This window comes from Channa argus, unplaced genomic scaffold (assembly GCF_033026475.1).
Source record: "Channa argus isolate prfri unplaced genomic scaffold, Channa argus male v1.0 Contig009, whole genome shotgun sequence".
Taxonomy (NCBI): Eukaryota; Metazoa; Chordata; class Actinopteri; order Anabantiformes; family Channidae; genus Channa; species Channa argus.
In genome coordinates, this window is record NW_027125228.1 from 264,874 (window position 1) to 289,463 (window position 24,590).

At 41.7% G+C, this 24,590-nt stretch overlaps 21 pseudogenes; all 21 read left to right on the top strand.

Moving 5' to 3' along the window:
* Positions 1-1,658: 1,658 nt before the first annotated feature.
* On the top strand, positions 1,659-1,777 carry LOC137110520 (5S ribosomal RNA; annotated as a pseudogene).
* An 857-nt stretch (positions 1,778-2,634) lies between these two features.
* On the top strand, positions 2,635-2,753 carry LOC137110362 (5S ribosomal RNA; annotated as a pseudogene).
* An 868-nt stretch (positions 2,754-3,621) lies between these two features.
* On the top strand, positions 3,622-3,740 carry LOC137110412 (5S ribosomal RNA; annotated as a pseudogene).
* Positions 3,741-4,607: 867 nt separating this feature from the next.
* LOC137110174 (5S ribosomal RNA) lies at positions 4,608-4,726 on the top strand (annotated as a pseudogene).
* An 859-nt stretch (positions 4,727-5,585) lies between these two features.
* On the top strand, positions 5,586-5,704 carry LOC137110128 (5S ribosomal RNA; annotated as a pseudogene).
* Positions 5,705-6,571: 867 nt separating this feature from the next.
* LOC137110040 (5S ribosomal RNA) lies at positions 6,572-6,690 on the top strand (annotated as a pseudogene).
* Positions 6,691-8,524: 1,834 nt separating this feature from the next.
* LOC137111326 (5S ribosomal RNA) lies at positions 8,525-8,643 on the top strand (annotated as a pseudogene).
* An 868-nt stretch (positions 8,644-9,511) lies between these two features.
* LOC137110736 (5S ribosomal RNA) lies at positions 9,512-9,630 on the top strand (annotated as a pseudogene).
* Positions 9,631-10,487: 857 nt separating this feature from the next.
* Positions 10,488-10,606, top strand: LOC137110532 (5S ribosomal RNA; annotated as a pseudogene).
* Positions 10,607-11,463: 857 nt separating this feature from the next.
* LOC137110545 (5S ribosomal RNA) lies at positions 11,464-11,582 on the top strand (annotated as a pseudogene).
* Positions 11,583-12,439: 857 nt separating this feature from the next.
* LOC137110041 (5S ribosomal RNA) lies at positions 12,440-12,558 on the top strand (annotated as a pseudogene).
* An 857-nt stretch (positions 12,559-13,415) lies between these two features.
* LOC137110556 (5S ribosomal RNA) lies at positions 13,416-13,534 on the top strand (annotated as a pseudogene).
* Positions 13,535-14,391: 857 nt separating this feature from the next.
* LOC137110042 (5S ribosomal RNA) lies at positions 14,392-14,510 on the top strand (annotated as a pseudogene).
* An 857-nt stretch (positions 14,511-15,367) lies between these two features.
* LOC137111285 (5S ribosomal RNA) lies at positions 15,368-15,486 on the top strand (annotated as a pseudogene).
* An 868-nt stretch (positions 15,487-16,354) lies between these two features.
* On the top strand, positions 16,355-16,473 carry LOC137110331 (5S ribosomal RNA; annotated as a pseudogene).
* An 857-nt stretch (positions 16,474-17,330) lies between these two features.
* LOC137110271 (5S ribosomal RNA) lies at positions 17,331-17,449 on the top strand (annotated as a pseudogene).
* A 1,834-nt stretch (positions 17,450-19,283) lies between these two features.
* Positions 19,284-19,402, top strand: LOC137110311 (5S ribosomal RNA; annotated as a pseudogene).
* Positions 19,403-20,259: 857 nt separating this feature from the next.
* On the top strand, positions 20,260-20,378 carry LOC137110568 (5S ribosomal RNA; annotated as a pseudogene).
* Positions 20,379-21,235: 857 nt separating this feature from the next.
* On the top strand, positions 21,236-21,354 carry LOC137110646 (5S ribosomal RNA; annotated as a pseudogene).
* Positions 21,355-22,211: 857 nt separating this feature from the next.
* On the top strand, positions 22,212-22,330 carry LOC137110579 (5S ribosomal RNA; annotated as a pseudogene).
* Positions 22,331-24,164: 1,834 nt separating this feature from the next.
* On the top strand, positions 24,165-24,283 carry LOC137111327 (5S ribosomal RNA; annotated as a pseudogene).
* The last annotated feature ends 307 nt before the right edge of the window (positions 24,284-24,590 follow it).

Here is a 24,590-nt window from a genome sequence, read left to right on the forward strand (position 1 = left end):
TCTTGTTCTTATAGGTGCCCTGCCTGATTGGCTGGATTGGGGGGCAGTACAGGAAGCTGATTGGTCCATCCTACACTTCCTGGAGTTTTAAAAGTATGGTTCCCAACAGCTAGCGAGGCTCTTTCTGGCATCAGCACCTGTTTGCTGTTCTTGGTTTCCAAACCTTATTTAGCATTTTTGAATTGTTAGGTTTTGTGCCGTGGTTTTGTTTATAAATTGTATATTTTGTAAATAGTATTAAATCTGTAGGGGTGGACTGCCATTTTTCTTTTGATTGTTTTCTCTTGTTTTCACATTAGGGAGTTAGGGTTAGCGACTGTCTTTTGGTTTGTTTCTTTCTATCAGGCTAGCTAGCACTTTCTGTGGGAAATGGCTTATTTTGTTTATTATGTTGGCCTTGGTTCGCCCTGAGTTGTAGTGTCATGTTTTGTTTGACACTTTCTTTCGTTTAAAATAAATATCATTCTGTTGGAACATCTCAATCCTGGATTTTGGTTTGGGGATCGGAGAGGGAACATGCAAATTTATCTTTGTATGTTTCACCCTGACCCCCTAGACAGGGGCGTAACAGACCAGTACAGTTATAGTACTTTGTACTTTGCCACATTTATCTTCTTCTTAGCAAGTGTCATGCATTCTGCTTCTCTAGCGTTTTTAAGAGCTGTTGATGATGTCAAATGCATGTTACGGCCACACCGCTCTCTAAGCGTCCGATCTCGGCAGCCAAATAGGGCCGGGCCTGGTTAGTACTTGGTAGGAAGACTGCCTGGGAATACCAGGTGCTGTAAGCTTTTTTGCTTGGGTTTACGGGCAGCTCAAGCTGGTGTTACTGCCTATTTATTCATAGAAATTGTTCTATATTTTCATCAAATTTTGTTCTTTCATTGCTGTTTTGCTACTTTATTGGTTTGTCAACCATCGTGCTTCATTACTAGTAGACCATGTTACGGTCCTGGCCATATGTGTTGTTTTTATTTTCTTGTTCTTATAGGTGCCCTGCCTGATTGGCCGGATTTGGGGGAAGTACAGGAAGCTGATTGGTCCATCCTACACTTCCTGGAGTTTTAAAAGTACGGTTCCCAACAGCTAGCGAGGCTCTTTCTGGCAGCAGCACCTGTTTGCTGTTCTTGGTTTCCAAATCTTATTTAGCATTTTTGAATTGTTAGGTTTTGTGCCGTGGTTTTGTTTATAAATTGTATATTTTGTAAATAGTATTAAATCTGTAGGGGTGGACTGCCATTTTCTTTTGATTGTTTTCTCTTGTTTTCACATTAGGGAGTTAGGGTTAGCGACTATCTTTTGGTTTGTTTATTTCTATCAGGCTAGCTAGCACTTTCTGTGGGAAATGGCTTATTTTGTTTATTATGTTGGCCTTGGTTCGCCCTGAGTTGTAGTGTCATGTTTTGTTTGACACTTTCTTTCGTTTAAAATAAATATCATTCTGTTGGAACATCTCAATCCTGGATTTTGGTTTGAGGATCGGAGAGGGAACATGCAAATTTATCTTTGTATGTTTCACCCTGACCCCCTAGACAGGGGCGTAACAGACCAGTACAGTTATAGTACTTTGTACTTTGCCACATTTATCTTCTTCTTAGCAAGTGTCATGCATTCTGCTTCTCCAGCGTTTTTAAGAGCTGTTGATGATATCAAATGCAGCTTACGGCCACACCGCTCTCTAAGCGCCCGATCTCGTCCGATCTCGGCAGCCAAATAGAGCCGGGCCTGGTTAGTACTTGGTAGGAAGACCGCCTGGGAATACCAGGTGCTGTAAGCTTTTTTGCTTGGGTTTACGGGCAGCTCAAGCTGGTGTTACTGCCTATTTATTCATAGAAATTGTTCTATATTTTCATCAAATTTTGTTCTTTCATTGCTGTTTTGCTACTTTATTGGTTTGTCAACCATCGTGCTTCATTACTAGTAGACCATGTTACGGTCATGGCCATATGTGTTGTTTTTATTTTCTTGTTCTTATAGGTGCCCTGCCTGATTGGCCGGATTTGGGGGAAGTACAGGAAGCTGATTGGTCCATCCTACACTTCCTGGAGTTTTAAAAGTACGGTTCCCAACAGCTAGCGAGGCTCTTTCTGGCAGCAGCACCTGTTTGCTGTTCTTAGTTTCCAAATCTTATTTAGCATTTTTGAATTGTTAGGTTTTGTGCCGTGGTTTTGTTTATAAATTGTATATTTTGTAAATAGTATTAAATCTGTAGGGGTGGACTGCCATTTTCTTTGGACTGTTTTCACATTAGGGAGTTAGGGTTAGCGACTATCTTTTGGTTTGTTTATTTCTATCAGGCTAGCTAGCACTTTCTGTGGGAAATGGCTTATTTTGTTTATTATGTTGGCCTTGGTTCGCCCTGAGTTGTAGTGTCATGTTTTGTTTGACACTTTCTTTCGTTTAAAATAAATATCATTCTGTTGGAACATCTCGATTCTGGATTTTGGTTTGGGGATCGGAGAGGGAACATGCTAATTTATCTTTGTATGTTGCACCCTGACCCCCTAGACAGGGGCGTAACAGACCAGTACAGTTATAGTACTTTGTACTTTGCCACATTTATCTTCTTCTTAGCAAGTGTCATGCATTCTGCTTCTCCAGCGTTTTTAAGAGCTGTTGATGATGTCAAATGCAGCTTACGGCCACACCGCTCTCTGAGCGCCCGATCTCGTCCGATCTCGGCAGCCAAATAGGGCCGGACCTGGTTAGTACTTGGTAGGAAGACCGCTTGGGAATACCAGGTGCTGTAAGCTTTTTTGCTTGGGTTTACGGGCAGCACAAGCTGGTGTTACTGCCTATTTATTCATAAAAATTGTTCTATATTTTCATCAAATTTTGTTCTTTCATTGCTGTTTTGCTACTTTATTGGTTTGTCAACCATCGTGCTTCATTACTAGTAGACCATGTTACGGTCCTGGCCATATGTGTTGTTTTTATTTTCTTGTTCTTATAGGTGCCCTGCCTGATTGGCTGGATTGGGGGGCAGTACAGGAAGCTGATTGGTCCATCCTACACTTCCTGGAGTTTTAAAAGTATGGTTCCCAACAGCTAGCGAGGCTCTTTCTGGCATCAGCACCTGTTTGCTGTTCTTGGTTTCCAAACCTTATTTAGCATTTTTGAATTGTTAGGTTTTGTGCCGTGGTTTTGTTTATAAATTGTATATTTTGTAAATAGTATTAAATCTGTAGGGGTGGACTGCCATTTTTCTTTTGATTGTTTTCTCTTGTTTTCACATTAGGGAGTTAGGGTTAGCGACTGTCTTTTGGTTTGTTTCTTTCTATCAGGCTAGCTAGCACTTTCTGTGGGAAATGGCTTATTTTGTTTATTATGTTGGCCTTGGTTCGCCCTGAGTTGTAGTGTCATGTTTTGTTTGACACTTTCTTTCGTTTAAAATAAATATCATTCTGTTGGAACATCTCAATCCTGGATTTTGGTTTGGGGATCGGAGAGGGAACATGCAAATTTATCTTTGTATGTTTCACCCTGACCCCCTAGACAGGGGCGTAACAGACCAGTACAGTTATAGTACTTTGTACTTTGCCACATTTATCTTCTTCTTAGCAAGTGTCATGCATTCTGCTTCTCTAGCGTTTTTAAGAGCTGTTGATGATGTCAAATGCATGTTACGGCCACACCGCTCTCTAAGCGCCCGATCTCGTCCGATCTCGGCAGCCAAATAGGGCCGGGCCTGGTTAGTACTTGGTAGGAAGACCGCCTGGGAATACCAGGTGCTGTAAGCTTTTTTGCTTGGGTTTACGGGCAGCTCAAGCTGGTGTTACTGCCTATTTATTCATAGAAATTGTTCTATATTTTCATCAAATTTTGTTCTTTCATTGCTGTTTTGCAACTTTATTGGTTTGTCAACCATCGTGCTTCATTACTAGTAGACCATGTTACGGTCCTGGCCATATGTGTTGTTTTTATTTTCTTGTTCTTATAGGTGCCCTGCCTGATTGGCCGGATTTGGGGGAAGTACAGGAAGCTGATTGGTCCATCCTACACTTCCTGGAGTTTTAAAAGTACGGTTCCCAACAGCTAGCGAGGCTCTTTCTGGCAGCAGCACCTGTTTGCTGTTCTTGGTTTCCAAATCTTATTTAGCATTTTTGAATTGTTAGGTTTTGTGCCATGGTTTTGTTTATAAATTGTATATTTTGTAAATAGTATTAAATCTGTAGGGGTGGACTGCCATTTTCTTTTGATTGTTTTCTCTTGTTTTCACATTAGGGAGTTAGGGTTAGCGACTGTCTTTTGGTTTGTTTATTTCTATCAGGCTAGCTAGCACTTTCTGTGGGAAATGGCTTATTTTGTTTATTATGTTGGCCTTGGTTCGCCCTGAGTTGTAGTGTCATGTTTTGTTTGACACTTTCTTTCGTTTAAAATAAATATCATTCTGTTGGAACATCTCGATCCTGGATTTTGGTTTGGGGATCGGAGAGGGAACATGCTAATTTATCTTTGTATGTGGCACCCTGACCCCCTAGACAGGGGCGTAACAGACCAGTACAGTTATAGTACTTTGTACTTTGCCACATTTATCTTCTTCTTAGCAAGTGTCATGCATTCTGCTTCTCCAGCGTTTTTAAGAGCTGTTGATGATGTCAAATGCAGCTTACGGCCACACCGCTCTCTGAGCGCCCGATCTCGTCCGATCTCGGCAGCCAAATAGGGCCGGGCCTGGTTAGTACTTGGTAGGAAGACCGCCTGGGAATACCAGGTGCTGTAAGCTTTTTTGCTTGGGTTTACGGGCAGCACAAGCTGGTGTTACTGCCTATTTATTCATAAAAATTGTTCTATATTTTCATCAAATTTTGTTCTTTCATTGCTGTTTTGCTACTTTATTGGTTTGCCAACCATCGTGCTTCATTACTAGTAGACCATGTTACGGTCCTGGCCATATGTGTTGTTTTTATTTTCTTGTTCTTATAGGTGCCCTGCCTGATTGGCCGGATTGGGGGGCAGTACAGGAAGCTGATTGGTCCATCCTACACTTCCTGGAGTTTTAAAAGTACGGTTCCCAACAGCTAGCGAGGCTCTTTCTGGCATCAGCACCTGTTTGCTGTTCTTGGTTTCCAAACCTTATTTAGCATTTTTGAATTGTTAGGTTTTGTGCCGTGGTTTTGTTTATAAATTGTATATTTTGTAAATAGTATTAAATCTGTAGGGGTGAACTGCCATTTTCTTTGGACTGTTTTCACATTAGGGAGTTAGGGTTAGCAACTGTCTTTTGGTTTGTTTTTTTTTCTATCAGGCTAGCTAGCACTTTCTGTGGGAAATGGCTTATTTTGTTTATTATGTTGGCCTTGGTTCGCCCTGAGTTGTAGTGTCATGTTTTGTTTGACACTTTCTTTCGTTTAAAATAAATATCATTCTGTTGGAACATCTCGATCCTGGATTTTGGTTTGGGGATCGGAGAGGGAACATGCTAATTTATCTTTGTATGTTGCACCCTGAGCCCCTAGACAGGGGCGTAACAGACCAGTACAGTTATAGTCCTTTGTACTTTGCCACATTTATCTTCTTCTTAGCAAGTGTCATGCATTCTGCTTCTCCAGCGTTTTTAAGAGCTGTTGATGATGTCAAATGCAGCTTACGGCTACACCGCTCTCTAAGCGCCCGATCTCGTCAGATCTCGGCAGCCAAATAGAGCCGGGCCTGGTTAGTACTTGGTAGGAAGACCGCCTGGGAATACCAGGTGCTGTAAGCTTTTTTGCTTGGGTTTACGGCCAGCACAAGCTGGTGTTACTGCCTATTTATTCATAGAAATTGTTCTATATTTTCATCAAATTTTGTTCTTTCATTTCTGTTTTGCTACTTTATTGGTTTGTCAACCATCTTGCTTCATTACTAGTAGACCATGTTACGGTCCTGGCCATATGTGTTGTTTTTATTTTGTTGTTCTTATAGGTGCCCTGCCTGATTGGCCGGATTTGGGGGAAGTACAGGAAGCTGATTGGTCCATCCTACACTTCCTGGAGTTTTAAAAGTACGGTTCCCAACAGCTAGCGAGGCTCTTTCTGGCAGCAGCACCTGTTTGCTGTTCTTGCTTTCCAAACCTTATTTAGCATTTTTGAATTGTTAGGTTTTGTGCCGTGGTTTTGTTTATAAATTGTATATTTTGTAAATAGTATTAAATCTGTAGGGGTGGACTGCCATTTTCTTTTGATTGTTTTCTCTTGTTTTCACATTAGAGAGTTAGGGTTAGCGACTGTCTTTTGGTTTGTTTATTTCTATCAGGCTAGCTAGTACTTTCTGTGGGAAATGGCTTATTTTGTTTATTATGTTGGCCTTGGTTCGCCCTGAGTTGTAGTGTCATGTTTTGTTTGACACTTTCTTTCGTTTAAAATAAATATCATTCTGTTGGAACATCTCGATCCTGGATTTTGGTTTGGGGATCGGAGAGGGAACATGCTAATTTATCTTTGTATGTTGCACCCTGACCCCCTAGACAGAGGCGTAACAGACCAGTACAGTTATAGTACTTTGTACTTTGCCACATTTATCTTCTTCTTAGCAAGGGTCATGCATTCTGCTTCTCCAGCGTTTTTGAGAGCTGTTGATGATGTCAAATGCAGCTTATGGCCACACCGCTCTCTAAGCGCCCGATCTCGTCAGATCTCGGCAGCCAAATAGAGCCGGGCCTGGTTAGTACTTGGTAGGAAGACCGCCTGGGAATACCAGGTGCTGTAAGCTTTTTTGCTTGGGTTTACGGCCAGCACAAGCTGGTGTTACTGCCTATTTATTCATAGAAATTGTTCTATATTTTCATCAAATTTTGTTCTTTCATTTCTGTTTTGCTACTTTATTGGTTTGTCAACCATCTTGCTTCATTACTAGTAGACCATGTTACGGTCCTGGCCATATGTGTTGTTTTTATTTTGTTGTTCTTATAGGTGCCCTGCCTGATTGGCTGGATTGGGGGGCAGTACAGGAAGCTGATTGGTCCATCCTACACTTCCTGGAGTTTTAAAAGTACGGTTCCCAACAGCTAGCGAGGCTCTTTCTGGCATCAGCACCTGTTTGCTGTTCTTGGTTTCCAAACCTTATTTAGCATTTTTGAATTGTTAGGTTTTGTGCCGTGGTTTTGTTTATAAATTGTATATTTTGTAAATAGTATTAAATCTGTAAGGGTGGACTGCCATTTTTCTTTTGATTGTTTTCTCTTGTTTTCACATTAGGGAGTTAGGGTTAGCGACTGTCTTTTGGTTTGTTTCTTTCTATCAGGCTAGCTAGCACTTTCTGTGGGAAATGGCTTATTTTGTTTATTATGTTGGCCTTGGTTCGCCCTGAGTTGTAGTGTCATGTTTTGTTTGACACTTTCTTTCGTTTAAAATAAATATCATTCTGTTGGAACATCTCAATCCTGGATTTTGGTTTGGGGATCGGAGAGGGAACATGCAAATTTATCTTTGTATGTTTCACCCTGACCCCCTAGACAGGGGCGTAACAGACCAGTACAGTTATAGTACTTTGTACTTTGCCACATTTATCTTCTTCTTAGCAAGTGTCATGCATTCTGCTTCTCTAGCGTTTTTAAGAGCTGTTGATGATGTCAAATGCATGTTACGGCCACACCGCTCTCTAAGCGTCCGATCTCGGCAGCCAAATAGGGCCGGGCCTGGTTAGTACTTGGTAGGAAGACCGCCTGGGAATACCAGGTGCTGTAAGCTTTTTTGCTTGGGTTTACGGGCAGCTCAAGCTGGTGTTACTGCCTATTTATTCATAGAAATTGTTCTATATTTTCATCAAATTTTGTTCTTTCATTGCTGTTTTGCTACTTTATTGGTTTGTCAACCATCGTGCTTCATTACTAGTAGACCATGTTACGGTCCTGGCCATATGTGTTGTTTTTATTTTCTTGTTCTTATAGGTGCCCTGCCTGATTGGCCGGATTTGGGGGAAGTACAGGAAGCTGATTGGTCCATCCTACACTTCCTGGAGTTTTAAAAGTACGGTTCCCAACAGCTAGCGAGGCTCTTTCTGGCAGCAGCACCTGTTTGCTGTTCTTGGTTTCCAAATCTTATTTAGCATTTTTGAATTGTTAGGTTTTGTGCCGTGGTTTTGTTTATAAATTGTATATTTTGTAAATAGTATTAAATCTGTAGGGGTGAACTGCCATTTTCTTTGGACTGTTTTCACATTAGGGAGTTAGGGTTAGCGACTGTCTTTTGGTTTGTTTCTTTCTATCAGGCTAGCTAGCACTTTCTGTGGGAAATGGCTTATTTTGTTTATTATGTTGGCCTTGGTTCGCCCTGAGTTGTAGTGTCATGTTTTGTTTGACACTTTCTTTCGTTTAAAATAAATATCATTCTGTTGGAACATCTCGATCCTGGATTTTGGTTTGGGGATCGGAGAGGGAACATGCTAATTTATCTTTGTATGTTGCACCCTGACCCCCTAGACAGGGGCGTAACAGACCAGTACAGTTATAGTACTTTGTACTTTGCCACATTTATCTTCTTCTTAGCAAGTGTCATGCATTCTGCTTCTCCAGCGTTTTTAAGAGCTGTTGATGATATCAAATGCAGCTTACGGCCACACCGCTCTCTAAACGCCCGATCTCGTCCGATCTCGGCAGCCAAATAGAGCCGGGCCTGGTTAGTACTTGGTAGGAAGACCGCCTGGGAATACCAGGTGCTGTAAGCTTTTTTGCTTGGGTTTACGGGCAGCACAAGCTGGTGTTACTGCCTATTTATTCATAGAAATTGTTCTATATTTTCATCAAATTTTGTTCTTTCATTGCTGTTTTGCTACTTTATTGGTTTGCCGACCATCGTGCTTCATTACTAGTAGACCATGTTACGGTCCTGGCCATATGTGTTGTTTTTATTTTCTTGTTCTTATAGGTGCCCTGCCTGATTGGCCGGATTGGGGGGCAGTACAGGAAGCTGATTGGTCCATCCTACACTTCCTGGAGTTTTAAAAGTACGGTTCCCAACAGCTAGCGAGGCTCTTTCTGGCATCAGCACCTGTTTGCTGTTCTTGGTTTCCAAACCTTATTTAGCATTTTTGAATTGTTAGGTTTGGTGCCGTGGTTTTGTTTATAAATTGTATATTTTGTAAATAGTATTAAATCTGTAGGGGTGGACTGCCATTTTTCTTTTGATTGTTTTCTCTTGTTTTCACATTAGGGAGTTAGGGTTAGCGACTGTCTTTTGGTTTGTTTCTTTCTATCAGGCTAGCTAGCACTTTCTGTGGGAAATGGCTTATTTTGTTTATTATGTTGGCCTTGGTTCGCCCTGAGTTGTAGTGTCATGTTTTGTTTGACACTTTCTTTCGTTTAAAATAAATATCATTCTGTTGGAACATCTCAATCCTGGATTTTGGTTTGGGGATCGGAGAGGGAACATGCAAATTTATCTTTGTATGTTTCACCCTGACCCCCTAGACAGGGGCGTAACAGACCAGTACAGTTATAGTACTTTGTACTTTGCCACATTTATCTTCTTCTTAGCAAGTGTCATGCATTCTGCTTCTCTAGCGTTTTTAAGAGCTGTTGATGATGTCAAATGCATGTTACGGCCACACCGCTCTCTAACCGCCCGATCTCGTCCGATCTCGGCAGCCAAATAGGGCCGGGCCTGGTTAGTACTTGGTAGGAAGACCGCCTGGGAATACCAGGTGCTGTAAGCTTTTTTGCTTGGGTTTACGGGCAGCTCAAGCTGGTGTTACTGCCTATTTATTCATAGAAATTGTTCTATATTTTCATCAAATTTTGTTCTTTCATTGCTGTTTTGCTACTTTATTGGTTTGCCAACCATCGTGCTTCATTACTAGTAGACCATGTTACGGTCCTGGCCATATGTGTTGTTTTTATTTTCTTGTTCTTATAGGTGCCCTGCCTGATTGGCCGGATTGGGGGGCAGTACAGGAAGCTGATTGGTCCATCCTACACTTCCTGGAGTTTTAAAAGTACGGTTCCCAACAGCTAGCGAGGCTCTTTCTGGCATCAGCACCTGTTTGCTGTTCTTGGTTTCTAAACGTTATTTAGCATTTTTGAATTGTTAGGTTTTGTGCCGTGGTTTTGTTTATAAATTGTATATTTTGTAAATAGTATTAAATCTGTAGGGGTGAACTGCCATTTTCTTTGGACTGTTTTCACATTAGGGAGTTAGGGTTAGCGACTGTCTTTTGGTTTGTTTATTTCTATCAGGCTAGCTAGCACTCTCTGTGGGAAATGGCTTATTTTGTTTATTATGTTGGCCTTGGTTCGCCCTGAGTTGTAGTGTCATGTTTTGTTTGACACTTTCTTTCGTTTAAAATAAATATCATTCTGTTGGAACATCTCGATCCTGGATTTTGGTTTGGGGATCGGAGAGGGAACATGCTAATTTATCTTTGTATGTGGCACCCTGACCCCCTAGACAGGGGCGTAACAGACCAGTACAGTTATAGTACTTTGTACTTTGCCACATTTATCTTCTTCTTAGCAAGTGTCATGCATTCTGCTTCTCCAGCGTTTTTAAGAGCTGTTGATGATGTCAAATGCAGCTTACGGCCACACCGCTCTCTAAGCGCCCGATCTCGTCCGATCTCGGCAGCCAAATAGAGCCGGGCCTGGTTAGTACTTGGTAGGAAGACCGCCTGGGAATACCAGGTGCTGTAAGCTTTTTTGCTTGGGTTTACGGGCAGCACAAGCTGGTGTTACTGCCTATTTATTCGTAGAAATTGTTCTATATTTTCATCAAATTTTGTTCTTTCATTGCTGTTTTGCTACTTTATTGGTTTGCCAACCATCGTGCTTCATTACTAGTAGACCATGTTACGGTCCTGGCCATATGTGTTGTTTTTATTTTCTTGTTCTTATAGGTGCCCTGCCTGATTGGCCGGATTGGGGGGCAGTACAGGAAGCTGATTGGTCCATCCTACACTTCCTGGAGTTTTAAAAGTACGGTTCCCAACAGCTAGCGAGGCTCTTTCTGGCATCAGCACCTGTTTGCTGTTCTTGGTTTCCAAACCTTATTTAGCATTTTTGAATTGTTAGGTTTTGTGCCGTGGTTTTGTTTATAAATTGTATATTTTGTAAATAGTATTAAATCTGTAGGGGTGAACTGCCATTTTCTTTGGACTGTTTTCACATTAGGGAGTTAGGGTTAGCGACTGTCTTTTGGTTTGTTTATTTCTATCAGGCTAGCTAGCACTCTCTGTGGGAAATGGCTTATTTTGTTTATTATGTTGGCCTTGGTTCGCCCTGAGTTGTAGTGTCATGTTTTGTTTGACACTTTCTTTCGTTTAAAATAAATATCATTCTGTTGGAACATCTCGATCCTGGATTTTGGTTTGGGGATCGGAGAGGGAACATGCTAATTTATCTTTGTATGTGGCACCCTGACCCCCTAGACAGGGGCGTAACAGACCAGTACAGTTATAGTACTTTGTACTTTGCCACATTTATCTTCTTCTTAGCAAGTGTCATGCATTCTGCTTCTCCAGCGTTTTTAAGAGCTGTTGATGATGTCAAATGCAGCTTACGGCCACACCGCTCTCTAAGCGCCCGATCTCGTCCGATCTCGGCAGCCAAATAGAGCCGGGCCTGGTTAGTACTTGGTAGGAAGACCGCCTGGGAATACCAGGTGCTGTAAGCTTTTTTGCTTGGGTTTACGGGCAGCACAAGCTGGTGTTACTGCCTATTTATTCATAGAAATTGTTCTATATTTTCATCAAATTTTGTTCTTTCATTGCTGTTTTGCTACTTTATTGGTTTGTCAACCATCGTGCTTCATTACTAATAGACCATGTTACGGTCCTGGCCATATGTGTTGTTTTTATTTTCTTGTTCTTATAGGTGCCCTGCCTGATTGGCCGGATTGGGGGGCAGTACCGGAAGCTGAGTGGTCCATCCTACACTTCCTGGAGTTTTAAAAGTACGGTTCCCAACAGCTAGCGAGGCTCTTTCTGGCATCAGCACCTGTTTGCTGTTCTTGGTTTCCAAACCTTATTTAGTATTTCTGAATTGTTAGGTTTTGTGCCGTGGTTTTGTTTATAAATTGTATATTTTGTAAATAGTATTAAATCTGTAGGGGTGAACTACCATTTTCTTTGGACTGTTTTCACATTAGGGAGTTAGGGTTAGCGACTGTCTTTTGGTTTGTTTATTTCTATCAGGCTAGCTAGCACTTTCTGTGGGAAATGGCTTATTTTGTTTATTATGTTGGCCTTGGTTCGCCCTGAGTTGTAGTGTCATGTTTTGTTTGACACTTTCTTTCGTTTAAAATAAATATCATTCTGTTGGAACATCTCGATCCTGGATTTTGGTTTGGGGATCGGAGAGGGAACATGCTAATTTATCTTTGTATGTTGCACCCTGACCCCCTAGACAGGGGCGTAACAGACCAGTACAGTTATAGTACTTTGTACTTTGCCACATTTATCTTCTTCTTAGCAAGTGTCATGCATTCTGCTTCTCCAGCGTTTTTAAGAGCTGTTGATGATGTCAAATGCAGCTTATGGCCACACCGCTCTCTAAGCGCCCGATCTCGTCAGATCTCGGCAGCCAAATAGAGCCGGGCCTGGTTAGTACTTGGTAGGAAGACCGCCTGGGAATACCAGGTGCTGTAAGCTTTTTTGCTTGGGTTTACGGCCAGCACAAGCTGGTGTTACTGCCTATTTATTCATAGAAATTGTTCTATATTTTCATCAAATTTTGTTCTTTCATTTCTGTTTTGCTACTTTATTGGTTTGTCAACCATCTTGCTTCATTACTAGTAGACCATGTTACGGTCCTGGCCATATGTGTTGTTTTTATTTTGTTGTTCTTATAGGTGCCCTGCCTGATTGGCCGGATTTGGGGGAAGTACAGGAAGCTGATTGGTCCATCCTACACTTCCTGGAGTTTTAAAAGTACGGTTCCCAACAGCTAGCGAGGCTCTTTCTGGCAGCAGCACCTGTTTGCTGTTCTTGCTTTCCACACCTTATTTAGCATTTTTGAATTGTTAGGTTTTGTGCCGTGGTTTTGTTTATAAATTGTATATTTTGTAAATAGTATTAAATCTGTAGGGGTGAACTGCCATTTTCTTTGGACTGTTTTCACATTAGGGAGTTAGGGTTAGCGACTGTCTTTTGGTTTGTTTATTTCTATCAGGCTAGCTAGCACTTTCTGTGGGAAATGGCTTATTTTGTTTATTATGTTGGCCTTGGTTCGCCCTGAGTTGTAGTGTCATGTTTTGTTTGACACTTTCTTTCGTTTAAAATAAATATCATTCTGTTGGAACATCTCGATCCTGGATTTTGGTTTGGGGATCGGAGAGGGAACATGCTAATTTATCTTTGTATGTGGCACCCTGACCCCCTAGACAGGGGCGTAACAGACCAGTACAGTTATAGTACTTTGTACTTTGCCACATTTATCTTCTTCTTAGCAAGTGTCATGCATTCTGCTTCTCCAGCGTTTTTAAGAGCTGTTGATGATGTCAAATGCAGCTTACGGCCACACCGCTCTCTAAGCGCCCGATCTCGTCCGATCTCGGCAGCCAAATAGAGCCGGGCCTGGTTAGTACTTGGTAGGAAGACCGCCTGGGAATACCAGGTGCTGTAAGCTTTTTTGCTTGGGTTTACGGGCAGCACAAGCTGGTGTTACTGCCTATTTATTCATAGAAATTGTTCTATATTTTCATCAAATTTTGTTCTTTCATTGCTGTTTTGCTACTTTATTGGTTTGTCAACCATCGTGCTTCATTACTAATAGACCATGTTACGGTCCTGGCCATATGTGTTGTTTTTATTTTCTTGTTCTTATAGGTGCCCTGCCTGATTGGCCGGATTGGGGGGCAGTACCGGAAGCTGAGTGGTCCATCCTACACTTCCTGGAGTTTTAAAAGTACGGTTCCCAACAGCTAGCGAGGCTCTTTCTGGCATCAGCACCTGTTTGCTGTTCTTGGTTTCCAAACCTTATTTAGTATTTCTGAATTGTTAGGTTTTGTGCCGTGGTTTTGTTTATAAATTGTATATTTTGTAAATAGTATTAAATCTGTAGGGGTGAACTACCATTTTCTTTGGACTGTTTTCACATTAGGGAGTTAGGGTTAGCGACTGTCTTTTGGTTTGTTTATTTCTATCAGGCTAGCTAGCACTTTCTGTGGGAAATGGCTTATTTTGTTTATTATGTTGGCCTTGGTTCGCCCTGAGTTGTAGTGTCATGTTTTGTTTGACACTTTCTTTCGTTTAAAATAAATATCATTCTGTTGGAACATCTCGATCCTGGATTTTGGTTTGGGGATCGGAGAGGGAACATGCTAATTTATCTTTGTATGTTGCACCCTGACCCCCTAGACAGGGGCGTAACAGACCAGTACAGTTATAGTACTTTGTACTTTGCCACATTTATCTTCTTCTTAGCAAGTGTCATGCATTCTGCTTCTCCAGCGTTTTTAAGAGCTGTTGATGATGTCAAATGCAGCTTATGGCCACACCGCTCTCTAAGCGCCCGATCTCGTCAGATCTCGGCAGCCAAATAGAGCCGGGCCTGGTTAGTACTTGGTAGGAAGACCGCCTGGGAATACCAGGTGCTGTAAGCTTTTTTGCTTGGGTTTACGGCCAGCACAAGCTGGTGTTACTGCCTATTTATTCATAGAAATTGTTCTATATTTTCATCAAATTTTGTTCTTTCATTGCTGTTTTGCTACTTTATTGGTTTGTCAACCATCGTGCTTCATTACTAATAGACCATGTTACGGTCCTGGCCATATGTGTTGTTTTTATTTTCTTGTTCTTATAGGTGCCCTGCCTGATTGGCCGGATTGGGGGGCAGTACCGGAAGCTGAGTGGTCCATCCTACACTTCCTGGAGTTTTAAAAGTACGGTTCCCAACAGCTAGCGAGGCTCTTTCTGGCATCAGCACCTGTTTGCTGTTCTTGGTTTCCAAACCTTATTTAGTATTTCTGAATTGTTAGGTTTTGTGCCGTGGTTTTGTTTATAAATTGTATATTTTGTAAATAGTATTAAATCTGTAGGGGTGAACTACCATTTTCTTTGGACTGTTTTCACATTAGGGAGTTAGGGTTAGCGACTGTCTTTTGGTTTGTTTATTTCTATCAGGCTAGCTAGCACTTTCTGTGGGAAATGGCTTATTTTGTTTATTATGTTGGCCTTGGTTCGCCCTGAGTTGTAGTGTCATGTTTTGTTTGACACTTTCTTTCGTTTAAAATAAATATCATTCTGTTGGAACATCTCGATCCTGGATTTTGGTTTGGGGATCGGAGAGGGAACATGCTAATTTATCTTTGTATGTTGCACCCTGACCCCCTAGACAGGGGCGTAACAGACCAGTACAGTTATAGTACTTTGTACGTTGCCACATTTATCTTCTTCTTAGCAAGTGTCATGCATTCTGCTTCTCCAGCGTTTTTAAGAGCTGTTGATGATATCAAATGCAGCTTACGGCCACACCGCTCTCTAAGCGCCCGATCTCGTCCGATCTCGGCAGCCAAATAGAGCCGGGCCTGGTTAGTACTTGGTAGGAAGACCGCCTGGGAATACCTGGTGCTGTAAGCTTTTTTGCTTGGGTTTACGGGCAGCACAAGCTGGTGTTACTGCCTATTTATTCATAGAAATTGTTCTATATTTTCATCAAATTTTGTTCTTTCATTGCTGTTTTGCTACTTTATTGGTTTGTCAACCATCGTGCTTCATTACTAGTAGACCATGTTACGGTCCTGGCCATATGTGTTGTTTTTATTTTCTTGTTCTTATAGGTGCCCTGCCTGATTGGCTGGATTGGGGGGCAGTACAGGAAGCTGATTGGTCCATCCTACACTTCCTGGAGTTTTAAAAGTATGGTTCCCAACAGCTAGCGAGGCTCTTTCTGGCATCAGCACCTGTTTGCTGTTCTTGGTTTCCAAACCTTATTTAGCATTTTTGAATTGTTAGGTTTTGTGCCGTGGTTTTGTTTATAAATTGTATATTTTGTAAATAGTATTAAATCTGTAGGGGTGGACTGCCATTTTTCTTTTGATTGTTTTCTCTTGTTTTCACATTAGGGAGTTAGGGTTAGCGACTGTCTTTTGGTTTGTTTCTTTCTATCAGGCTAGCTAGCACTTTCTGTGGGAAATGGCTTATTTTGTTTATTATGTTGGCCTTGGTTCGCCCTGAGTTGTAGTGTCATGTTTTGTTTGACACTTTCTTTCGTTTAAAATAAATATCATTCTGTTGGAACATCTCAATCCTGGATTTTGGTTTGGGGATCGGAGAGGGAACATGCAAATTTATCTTTGTATGTTTCACCCTGACCCCCTAGACAGGGGCGTAACAGACCAGTACAGTTATAGTACTTTGTACTTTGCCACATTTATCTTCTTCTTAGCAAGTGTCATGCATTCTGCTTCTCTAGCGTTTTTAAGAGCTGTTGATGATGTCAAATGCATGTTACGGCCACACCGCTCTCTAAGCGCCCGATCTCGTCCGATCTCGGCAGCCAAATAGAGCCGGGCCTGGTTAGTACTTGGTAGGAAGACCGCCTGGGAATACCAGGTGCTGTAAGCTTTTTTGCTTGGGTTTACGGGCAGCTCAAGCTGGTGTTACTGCCTATTTATTCATAGAAATTGTTCTATATTTTCATCAAATTTTGTTCTTTCATTGCTGTTTTGCTACTTTATTGGTTTGTCAACCATCGTGCTTCATTACTAGTAGACCATGTTACGGTCATGGCCATATGTGTTGTTTTTATTTTCTTGTTCTTATAGGTGCCCTGCCTGATTGGCCGGATTTGGGGGAAGTACAGGAAGCTGATTGGTCCATCCTACACTTCCTGGAGTTTTAAAAGTACGGTTCCCAACAGCTAGCGAGGCTCTTTCTGGCAGAGGCACCTGTTTGCTGTTCTTAGTTTCCAAATCTTATTTAGCATTTTTGAATTGTTAGGTTTTGTGCCGTGGTTTTGTTTATAAATTGTATATTTTGTAAATAGTATTAAATCTGTAGGGGTGGACTGCCATTTTCTTTGGACTGTTTTCACATTAGGGAGTTAGGGTTAGCGACTATCTTTTGGTTTGTTTATTTCTATCAGGCTAGCTAGCACTTTCTGTGGGAAATGGCTTATTTTGTTTATTATGTTGGCCTTGGTTCGCCCTGAGTTGTAGTGTCATGTTTTGTTTGACACTTTCTTTCGTTTAAAATAAATATCATTCTGTTGGAACATCTCGATTCTGGATTTTGGTTTGGGGATCGGAGAGGGAACATGCTAATTTATCTTTGTATGTTGCACCCTGACCCCCTAGACAGGGGCGTAACAGACCAGTACAGTTATAGTACTTTGTACTTTGCCACATTTATCTTCTTCTTAGCAAGTGTCATGCATTCTGCTTCTCCAGCGTTTTTAAGAGCTGTTGATGATGTCAAATGCAGCTTACGGCCACACCGCTCTCTGAGCGCCCGATCTCGTCCGATCTCGGCAGCCAAATAGGGCCGGACCTGGTTAGTACTTGGTAGGAAGACCGCCTGGGAATACCAGGTGCTGTAAGCTTTTTTGCTTGGGTTTACGGGCAGCACAAGCTGGTGTTACTGCCTATTTATTCATAAAAATTGTTCTATATTTTCATCAAATTTTGTTCTTTCATTGCTGTTTTGCTACTTTATTGGTTTGTCAACCATCGTGCTTCATTACTAGTAGACCATGTTACGGTCCTGGCCATATGTGTTGTTTTTATTTTCTTGTTCTTATAGGTGCCCTGCCTGATTGGCTGGATTGGGGGGCAGTACAGGAAGCTGATTGGTCCATCCTACACTTCCTGGAGTTTTAAAAGTATGGTTCCCAACAGCTAGCGAGGCTCTTTCTGGCATCAGCACCTGTTTGCTGTTCTTGGTTTCCAAACCTTATTTAGCATTTTTGAATTGTTAGGTTTTGTGCCGTGGTTTTGTTTATAAATTGTATATTTTGTAAATAGTATTAAATCTGTAGGGGTGGACTGCCATTTTTCTTTTGATTGTTTTCTCTTGTTTTCACATTAGGGAGTTAGGGTTAGCGACTGTCTTTTGGTTTGTTTCTTTCTATCAGGCTAGCTAGCACTTTCTGTGGGAAATGGCTTATTTTGTTTATTATGTTGGCCTTGGTTCGCCCTGAGTTGTAGTGTCATGTTTTGTTTGACACTTTCTTTCGTTTAAAATAAATATCATTCTGTTGGAACATCTCAATCCTGGATTTTGGTTTGGGGATCGGAGAGGGAACATGCAAATTTATCTTTGTATGTTTCACCCTGACCCCCTAGACAGGGGCGTAACAGACCAGTACAGTTATAGTACTTTGTACTTTGCCACATTTATCTTCTTCTTAGCAAGTGTCATGCCTTCTGCTTCTCTAGCGTTTTTAAGAGCTGTTGATGATGTCAAATGCATGTTACGGCCACACCGCTCTCTAAGCGTCCGATCTCGGCAGCCAAATAGGGCCGGGCCTGGTTAGTACTTGGTAGGAAGACCGCCTGGGAATACCAGGTGCTGTAAGCTTTTTTGCTTGGGTTTACGGGCAGCTCAAGCTGGTGTTACTGCCTATTTATTCATAGAAATTGTTCTATATTTTCATCAAATTTTGTTCTTTCATTGCTGTTTTGCTACTTTATTGGTTTGTCAACCATCGTGCTTCATTACTAGTAGACCATGTTACGGTCCTGGCCATATGTGTTGTCTTTATTTTCTTGTTCTTATAGGTGCCCTGCCTGATTGGCCGGATTTGGGGGAAGTACAGGAAGCTGATTGGTCCATCCTACACTTCCTGGAGTTTTAAAAGTACGGTTCCCAACAGCTAGCGAGGCTCTTTCTAGCATCAGCACCTGTTTGCTGTTCTTGGTTTCCAAACCTTATTTAGCATTTTTGAATTGTTAGGTTTTGTGCCGTGGTTTTGTTTATAAATTGTATATTTTGTAAATAGTATTAAATCTGTAGGGGTGAACTGCCATTTTCTTTGGACTGTTTTCACATTAGGGAGTTAGGGTTAGCGACTGTCTTTTGGTTTGTTTATTTCTATCAGGCTAGCTAGCACTTTCTGTGGGAAATGGCTTATTTTGTTTATTATGTTGGCCTTGGTTCGCCCTGAGTTGTAGTGTCATGTTTTGTTTGACACTTTCTTTCGTTTAAAATAAATATCATTCTGTTGGAACATCTCGATCCTGGATTTTGGTTTGGGGATCGGAGAGGGAACATGCTAATTTATCTTTGTATGTGGCACCCTGACCCCCTAGACAGGGGCGTAACAGACCAGTACAGTTATAGTACTTTGTACTTTGCCACATTTATCTTCTTCTTAGCAAGTGTCATGCATTCTGCTTCTCCAGCGTTTTTAAGAGCTGTTGATGATGTCAAATGCAGCTTACGGCCACACCGCTCTCTGAGCGCCTGATCTCGTCCGATCTCGGCAGCCAAATAGGGCCGGGCCTGGTTAGTACTTGGTAGGAAGACCGCCTGGGAATACCAGGTGCTGTAAGCTTTTTTGCTTGGGTTTACGGGCAGCACAAGCTGGTGTTACTGCCTATTTATTCATAAAAATTGTTCTATATTTTCATCAAATTTTGTTCTTTCATTGCTGTTTTGCTACTTTATTGGTTTGCCAACCATCGTGCTTCATTACTAGTAGACCATGTTACGGTCCTGGCCATATGTGTTGTTTTTATTTTCTTGTTCTTATAGGTGCCCTGCCTGATTGGCCGGATTGGGGGGCAGTACAGGAAGCTGATTGCTCCATCCTACACTTCCTGGAGTTTTAAAAGTACGGTTCCCAACAGCTAGCGAGGCTCTTTCTGGCATCAGCACCTGTTTGCTGTTCTTGGTTTCCAAACCTTATTTAGCATTTTTGAATTGTTAGGTTTTGTGCCGTGGTTTTGTTTATAAATTGTATATTTTGTAAATAGTATTAAATCTGTAGGGGTGAACTGCCATTTTCTTTGGACTGTTTTCACATTAGGGAGTTAGGGTTAGCGACTGTCTTTTGGTTTGTTTATTTCTATCAGGCTAGCTAGCACTTTCTGTGGGAAATGGCTTATTTTGTTTATTATGTTGGCCTTGGTTCGCCCTGAGTTGTAGTGTCATGTTTTGTTTGACACTTTCTTTCGTTTAAAATAAATATCATTCTGTTGGAACATCTCGATCCTGGATTTTGGTTTGGGGATCGGAGAGGGAACATGCTAATTTATCTTTGTATGTGGCACCCTGACCCCCTAGACAGGGGCGTAACAGACCAGTACAGTTATAGTACTTTGTACTTTGCCACATTTATCTTCTTCTTAGCAAGTGTCATGCATTCTGCTTCTCCAGCGTTTTTAAGAGCTGTTGATGATGTCAAATGCAGCTTACGGCCACACCGCTCTCTAAGCGCCCGATCTCGTCCGATCTCGGCAGCCAAATAGAGCCGGGCCTGGTTAGTACTTGGTAGGAAGACCGCCTGGGAATACCAGGTGCTGTAAGCTTTTTTGCTTGGGTTTACGGGCAGCACAAGCTGGTGTTACTGCCTATTTATTCATAGAAATTGTTCTATATTTTCATCAAATTTTGTTCTTTCATTGCTGTTTTGCTACTTTATTGGTTTGTCAACGATCGTGCTTCATTACTAATAGACCATGTTACGGTCCTGGCCATATGTGTTGTTTTTATTTTCTTGTTCTTATAGGTGCCCTGCCTGATTGGCCGGATTGGGGGGCAGTACCGGAAGCTGAGTGGTCCATCCTACACTTCCTGGAGTTTTAAAAGTACGGTTCCCAACAGCTAGCGAGGCTCTTTCTGGCATCAGCACCTGTTTGCTGTTCTTGGTTTCCAAACCTTATTTAGTATTTCTGTATTGTTAGGTTTTGTGCCGTGGTTTTGTTTATAAATTGTATATTTTGTAAATAGTATTAAATCTGTAGGGGTGAACTACCATTTTCTTTGGACTGTTTTCACATTAGGGAGTTAGGGTTAGCGACTGTCTTTTGGTTTGTTTATTTCTATCAGGCTAGCTAGCACTTTCTGTGGGAAATGGCTTATTTTGTTTATTATGTTGGCCTTGGTTCGCCCTGAGTTGTAGTGTCATGTTTTGTTTGACACTTTCTTTCGTTTAAAATAAATATCATTCTGTTGGAACATCTCGATCCTGGATTTTGGTTTGGGGATCGGAGAGGGAACATGCTAATTTATCTTTGTATGTTGCACCCTGACCCCCTAGACAGGGGCGTAACAGACCAGTACAGTTATAGTACTTTGTACTTTGCCACATTTATCTTCTTCTTAGCAAGTGTCATGCATTCTGCTTCTCCAGCGTTTTTGAGAGCTGTTGATGATGTCAAATGCAGCTTATGGCCACACTGCTCTCTAAGCGCCCGATCCCGTCCGATCTCGGCAGCCAAATAGGGCCGGGCCTTGTTAGTACTTGGTAGGAAGACCGCCTGGGAATACCAGGTGCTGTAAGCTTCTTTGCTTGGGTTTACGGGCAGCACAAGCTGGTGTTACTGCCTATTTATTCATAGAAATTGTTCTATATTTTCATCAAATTTTGTTCTTTCATTGCTGTTTTGCTACTTTATTGGTTTGCCAACCATCGTGCTTCATTACTAGTAGACCATGTTACGGTCCTGGCCATATGTGTTGTTTTTATTTTCTTGTTCTTATAGGTGCCCTGCCTGATTGGCTGGATTGGGGGGCAGTACAGGAAGCTGATTGGTCCATCCTACACTTCCTGGAGTTTTAAAAGTACGGTTCCCAACAGCTAGCGAGGCTCTTTCTGGCATCAGCACCTGTTTGCTGTTCTTGGTTTCCAAACCTTATTTAGCATTTTTGAATTGTTAGGTTTTGTGCCGTGGTTTTGTTTATAAATTGTATATTTTGTAAATAGTATTAAATCTGTAGGGGTGAACTGCCATTTTCTTTGGACTGTTTTCACATTAGGGAGTTAGGGTTAGCGACTGTCTTTTGGTTTGTTTATTTCTATCAGGCTAGCTAGCACTTTCTGTGGGAAATGGCTTATTTTGTTTATTATGTTGGCCTTGGTTCGCCCTGAGTTGTAGTGTCATGTTTTGTTTGACACTTTCTTTCGTTTAAAATAAATATCATTCTGTTGGAACATCTCGATCCTGGATTTTGGTTTGGGGATCGGAGAGGGAACATGCAAATTTATCTTTGTATGTTGCACCCTGACCCCCTAGACAGGGGCGTAACAGACCAGTACAGTTATAGTACTTTGTACGTTGCCACATTTATCTTCTTCTTAGCAAGTGTCATGCATTCTGCTTCTCCAGCGTTTTTAAGAGCTGTTGATGATATCAAATGCAGCTTACGGCCACACCGCTCTCTAAGCGCCCGATCTCGTCCGATCTCGGCAGCCAAATAGAGCCGGGCCTGGTTAGTACTTGGTAGGAAGACCGCCTGGGAATACCAGGTGCTGTAAGCTTTTTTGCTTGGGTTTACGGGCAGCACAAGCTGGTGTTACTGCCTATTTATTCATAGAAATTGTTCTATATTTTCATCAAATTTTGTTCTTTCATTGCTGTTTTGCTACTTTATTGGTTTGCCAACCATCGTGCTTCATTACTAGTAGACCATGTTACGGTCCTGGCCATATGTGTTGTTTTTATTTTCTTGTTCTTATAGGTGCCCTGCCTGATTGGCTGGATTGGGGGGCAGTACAGGAAGCTGATTGGTCCATCCTACACTTCCTGGAGTTTTAAAAGTATGGTTCCCAACAGCTAGCGAGGCTCTTTCTGGCATCAGCACCTGTTTGCTGTTCTTGGTTTCCAAACCTTATTTAGCATTTTTGAATTGTTAGGTTTTGTGCCGTGGTTTTGTTTATAAATTGTATATTTTGTAAATAGTATTAAATCTGTAGGGGTGGACTGCCATTTTTCTTTTGATTGTTTTCTCTTGTTTTCACATTAGGGAGTTAGGGTTAGCGACTGTCTTTTGGTTTGTTTCTTTCTATCAGGCTAGCTAGCACTTTCTGTGGGAAATGGCTTATTTTGTTTATTATGTTGGCCTTGGTTCGCCCTGAGTTGTAGTGTCATGTTTTGTTTGACACTTTCTTTCGTTTAAAATAAATATCATTCTGTTGGAACATCTCAATCCTGGATTTTGGTTTGGGGATCGGAGAGGGAACATGCAAATTTATCTTTGTATGTTTCACCCTGACCCCCTAGACAGGGGCGTAACAGACCAGTACAGTTATAGTACTTTGTACTTTGCCACATTTATCTTCTTCTTAGCAAGTGTCATGCATTCTGCTTCTCTAGCGTTTTTAAGAGCTGTTGATGATGTCAAATGCATGTTACGGCCACACCGCTCTCTAAGCGTCCGATCTCGGCAGCCAAATAGGGCCGGGCCTGGTTAGTACTTGGTAGGAAGACTGCCTGGGAATACCAGGTGCTGTAAGCTTTTTTGCTTGGGTTTACGGGCAGCTCAAGCTGGTGTTACTGCCTATTTATTCATAGAAATTGTTCTATATTTTCATCAAATTTTGTTCTTTCATTGCTGTTTTGCTACTTTATTGGTTTGTCAACCATCGTGCTTCATTACTAGTAGACCATGTTACGGTCCTGGCCATATGTGTTGTTTTTATTTTCTTGTTCTTATAGGTGCCCTGCCTGATTGGCCGGATTTGGGGGAAGTACAGGAAGCTGATTGGTCCATCCTACACTTCCTGGAGTTTTAAAAGTACGGTTCCCAACAGCTAGCGAGGCTCTTTCTGGCAGCAGCACCTGTTTGCTGTTATTGGTTTCCAAATCTTATTTAGCATTTTTGAATTGTTAGGTTTTGTGCCGTGGTTTTGTTTATAAATTGTATATTTTGTAAATAGTATTAAATCTGTAGGGGTGAACTGCCATTTTCTTTGGACTGTTTTCACATTAGGGAGTTAGGGTTAGCGACTGTCTTTTGGTTTGTTTCTTTCTATCAGGCTAGCTAGCACTTTCTGTGGGAAATGGCTTATTTTGTTTATTATGTTGGCCTTGGTTCGCCCTGAGTTGTAGTGTCATGTTTTGTTTGACACTTTCTTTCGTTTAAAATAAATATCATTCTGTTGGAACATCTCGATCCTGGATTTTGGTTTGGGGATCGGAGAGGGAACATGCTAATTTATCTTTGTATGTTGCACCCTGACCCCCTAGACAGGGGCGTAACAGACCAGTACAGTTATAGTACTTTGTACTTTGCCACATTTATCTTCTTCTTAGCAAGTGTCATGCATTCTGCTTCTCCAGCGTTTTTAAGAGCTGTTGATGATATCAAATGCAGCTTACGGCCACACCGCTCTCTAAACGCCCGATCTCGTCCGATCTCGGCAGCCAAATAGAGCCGGGCCTGGTTAGTACTTGGTAGGAAGACCGCCTGGGAATACCAGGTGCTGTAAGCTTTTTTGCTTGGGTTTACGGGCAGCACAAGCTGGTGTTACTGCCTATTTATTCATAGAAATTGTTCTATATTTTCATCAAATTTTGTTCTTTAATTGCTGTTTTGCTACTTTATTGGTTTGCCGACCATCGTGCTTCATTACTAGTAGACCATGTTACGGTCCTGGCCATATGTGTTGTTTTTATTTTCTTGTTCTTATAGGTGCCCTGCCTGATTGGCCGGATTGGGGGGCAGTACAGGAAGCTGATTGGTCCATCCTACACTTCCTGGAGTTTTAAAAGTACGGTTCCCAACAGCTAGCGAGGCTC